The 4,690-nt window shown below is 39.8% G+C and overlaps 1 pseudogene; it reads left to right on the top strand.

The window, feature by feature from the left end:
* Positions 1-2,718: 2,718 nt before the first annotated feature.
* LOC122343377 lies at positions 2,719-4,340 on the top strand (annotated as a pseudogene).
* Positions 4,341-4,690: the final 350 nt, after the last annotated feature.

The following is a 4,690-nucleotide window of genomic DNA, read 5'->3' as shown; positions in this document are numbered from 1 at the left end:
AAATGTCTTTTTTAACAAAGGGTATGACCCTTGCGTCGTTTTTTTCTCCCCATGTGCTGCTCCCGGATTTACTCCATGGGAAAAGAAATCTATTTCTATTTTGGGTCTCCACGTCATTCTTTTCAACTTGGCCCACAACTCCACCCACCACTGAACGTTCTGTTGAAGCATTTTAGAGCTTTTAGAGACACTTGCATAATCGCTACACTTGTTTTATAGTTTGGAGCATGTGAACAATGACATCATAAAATGAGTGCTACAAATACTATTTGAAACGAAGCAAAATTTAACCAGGAATGAGAAAAATCTGAAATGTAGAGAGCCATTGCGCCTTTGTGCTGCACAAACTTTGTGCTGCAATCAATGAAATACCAATGAAATTGCAACCTAACATCAAAGGAACTAAGTGTTGCCACCAAAGATTACGCAAAAGAATGGTTTGTCTGTGCAGACAATATTCCTTAACATCAGCTGGATTTGGACATGCATTCCTACAATAATTTCAATTGTGTACTTCATAAACAACCCTCTATGGCAAGCTGTTTGTGCATTTAACCCCTTAAAATCGAACGTATTTCTTTCTATGTTACTAGTACACTTTGCTTGCACTTACCGTCCAGTCAAGCAAAACGGTTTCTTTTGAAAATGCAAAAATGTAATTTCTTCTTTGTGATTCTGTAATAATATCTGTATTTTAATTCAAGGACTTCATCCCAAAAAAGTACATGAAGCTTGAACAGAGCAATATAGTCAATATAGTAATATTTGTATTGGAAATGAAAGACTATCTGAAAACTAAATATTTAAGTGCATAATTAAAAGATTATCATCCTTTTTTGTAAGTATCAAAATACATTTATAACGGATAAACCAGCATGTTTTATTCTCAGAGAAAAAAAAGAAAAGAAAAGAAAACTAAATGAAAAAAAAAAAACAGTTGTGCATGCAAAGAATCTTGGTCTGGGCCATAAGGTTCCATTAATAGTATTGATTGTGGGACCAAGAAACAAAGGGCGCATTTTACGGCCACATTCAAACTAACCTTTAAAATGGGACAGATTTTTTGCCACTGTGATGCAGAATGAAGAATGAATTGTTACACTGATAATGTGTGTTTGCATCCTAATTCTCAGTTACTGTAAATGTTCAACGTGATCTCAAGATAATTCACATTTATTTGACCTAAAATGTGGTTCTATAAAACATACATTTATTTATATTTATGAGGCACTAAAACGTACAATACTGATGTATTTTCAGTAAAACTAATGTACTGATGACACCTAAAAATGAGTACTAAAATGTTACAACCACAGTATTTTATTATGAGTTGTTTTAGCTGTCCTATCAATTACCTTGTTTTCAAATCTATTATTAAATTGTTCATTTACTTTATATGAAATGATAAAAAAAAAAAAACATTTTGTTCTATTCTGTGTGATTTCTATGACCAGCCTGCTTTCCAAGAATAGGCCTATATGTTAAAAAAAGACTGCACTTGAGACCGTTAAAATAAGTAGAGTTTCTGCAGCTGTTTAACCTTTAGTTGGCATGTATTGTTTACACAAAAGGCATTTTCTCCCACATGCTGTGATTGACAATAGAACTATAAATTACACTAAAAATGCAGCATAAAACAAAATGAAACTATTTTATTTGTGCGCTGTAATCCAAATCTTTAGAATCTATACGACTTTTGACAAAATGTTATGTGCTTTAAACGTCAGGTTTTATGGCAGGATAATCGAACACTTATTCTCTCTCTTTTATATTCGTCACAGATTGTGACATACTGTGTTTCTGGTAAGGTGTGTTTAAATAGTTTGCTTATTAATAAATGTATGAAAATGCCTGTTCACTATAAAAATGGGTAGGTTTGGGTTTGGGGGAAGGTTGAGGAGTCTAAAAATTGCTTATTTATAAAAGATAAAACGCATTGTCTTAAGGACAAATGCAGAGTTTAGCTCCAACCCTGATAAAAATTACCTGTGATTTTATAATGATCCCGAAGACACTGATTATTTTCAGGTGTTTTTTTTATTAGTGTTAGAGTTCATCTTTGTAAGAAATTTAGCAGGAAACTGGCCAGATTTGATGAAAGATGCATAGAATTTTATAGGTTTTTAAGATAAAAATAAGTAATGATTTGTGCATTTTACACGTTGAACATTAAAATGTGCATTTTAGCATCAATAAAAATGTTTTGTGCTTGTAAATGTTACATATTAACACCTGCTTTTAACATGAAAACAGACTTAAAGGCTTGATCCATGTTTTATAATTCTGTATATTTGTGTTTAAAATTAAGAGAATGTACTGTTAGCCTTTTGAGATTAAATGATTTTTGAGTTGTTTTCAGACCGCTTTCACGGGCAATCCGTAATTATTGGCTCACTAATGAACACATGGCACCTAAATTACATCAATAATAAAAAAAGCATTTTAAAAAGTGTTTGGCGAAACTTATCAATTTGAAAGGGACATTTATCATTTGCAGCTACTTCAAAAATATTCGTTAATCTGTAATAGCTACTAGTGAAATTGAAAACTACATAATCTTAATTGGATGATTTAGAATAGTAGAATGTTAAAAGACTAATAAAATGAAGCACCTGTAACGTTTGGTTGTTGTGTAAAGGGATATAAATGTTACATTGGCTTGCCATAACGCTTGGAGAAAGCGAGAGAGAGAGGAGGGCATTGCTGCTTAAAATGCTGTGAATGTGACAGCCAATCGACCAGACTGCCAGCCTCGGCTTGGGGAGGGAATGTGGAGAAACCTCCGTGAGGAAAATGCGCGCGAAGTGACGCGACACGCGCCGCTCTACAAGTGCTCTGACTATCTTCCACGAACAGCGCGAGAAGCGGGGCGCGAAAACTACTCGCCCTTTTGAGGGGACAAACATGACTGTGGTGCCCGGGGAGAACCTCGACGAGACTGTGGCATTGGCAGCCCTGTCCCAAGATGTTTACGACCCTGAACGGGCGGACCAGGAGTGCTGCGAGCGGGTGGTCATCAACATCTCCGGTTTGCGCCTTCGAAACCCAACTGGAAAACATTGGCGCAGTTCCCTGCCACCTTACTTGGTGACCCCAGGAAAAGAATGCGCTTCTTCGACCCACTGAGGAACGAGTACTTTTTTGACAGGAACAGACCGAGCTTTGATGCCATCCTCTACTACTATCAGTCTGGAGGCAGGCTGAGGAGACCTGTTAATGTTCCTGTGGACATCTTTATGGAGGAGATCAAATTCTATGAGTTAGGTGAAGAAGTCATTGAGAATTTTAAGGAGGACGAGGGTTTCATCAAGGAGGAAGAGCGACCTTTGCCCGAAAACGAGTTTCAGAGACAGGTCTGGCTGCTGTTTGAGTACCCTGAGAGCTCTGGACCCGCGAGGGGCATCGCAATTGTCTCGGTGCTCGTCATTTTGATATCAATTGTAATATTTTGCTTGAGACTTTACCGGAGTTTAGGGAGGAAGGGAAAATGTACGAGGAGCACTCTCGCATTCAATGGGACTGCTAGTTCGAAGAAGCCCAATCCTTTCACAGACCCCTTCTTTATCGTAGAGACCTTTTGTATAATCTGGTTCTCCTTTGAATTGCTCGTGAGGTTTCTCGCGTGCCCAAGCAAGCCCGCCTTTTCAAGAATATCATGAACACGATCGACATCGTGGCCATCATTCCCTACTTCATCACATTGGGTCTGGAGTTGGCCGAGCATCAGGGCAACGGCCAGCAAGCGATGTCTCTGGCCATCCTGAGGGTCATTCGCTTGGTGCGGGTGTTCCGCATATTCAAGCTCTCCAGACACTCGAAGGGGCTTCAGATCCTGGGCAAGACCCTGCAAGCGAGCATGCGGGAACTTGGTCTCCTTATATTCTTCCTTTCATTGGAGTTATACTGTTCTCCAGCGCCGTGTATTTCGCCGAGACAGACGACCCCGACTCGGGGTTCAGCAGCATCCCCGATGCCTTCTGGTGGGCAGTGGTTTCCATGACAACTGTGGGCTACGGAGACATGTGCCCAGTCACCATCGGTGGCAAAATAGTGGGCTCTTATGTGCCATCGCTGGTGTGCTCACCATTGCACTTCCAGTGCCCGTCATCGTGTCCAATTTCAATTACTTCTATCACAGGGAGACTGAGCACGAGGAGCAGATGCAGTACACGCATGTAACGTGCGGCCAGCAGCAGCCCTCGTTTGGTGAATTTAAAAGGAGCGACAGCAAAGCGTCCCTGTCTAAATCAGACTATTTGGATTCAGAGGACGGAGATTCAGTCAAGTACACCAACTGCAGCCCACATAAAGCATACACGGGGAAGCTCACTGACGTATGAAGGCAGAACGCCAACAATTATAAACCCAAAGAAGCGCACCTTTCTCCGTGAGCACATCCTCATCCCTCGCGCTGGCTTGAGTAGATCTGCGAGGAACGCTTCATTTGAAACGACGACAGCGGATAACACTATGACGTGATGCGCGATTGTTTTCTGAACTGTCTTCCATTCTTGTGACTGTAGATAATCGCGAGACGTAAGTTATATAGGCGCATGAATTAAAAAAGAGGATTAAATAGAACGTATGTTATATTTAAGCAAGCCTGTTTAAATCCATTTGTAGCACTTTATCCGTATACTAAACTTAGTCCACAAATTAGCTGACCTATTAGTTTTCAGAAATTCGATGT

This window comes from Puntigrus tetrazona, chromosome 4, assembly GCF_018831695.1.
Source record: "Puntigrus tetrazona isolate hp1 chromosome 4, ASM1883169v1, whole genome shotgun sequence".
In the NCBI taxonomy this organism is placed as follows: Eukaryota; Metazoa; Chordata; class Actinopteri; order Cypriniformes; family Cyprinidae; genus Puntigrus; species Puntigrus tetrazona.
The sequence above is the reverse complement of the archived record's forward strand: the minus strand, read 5'-3'. Positions and strand labels throughout refer to the sequence as shown.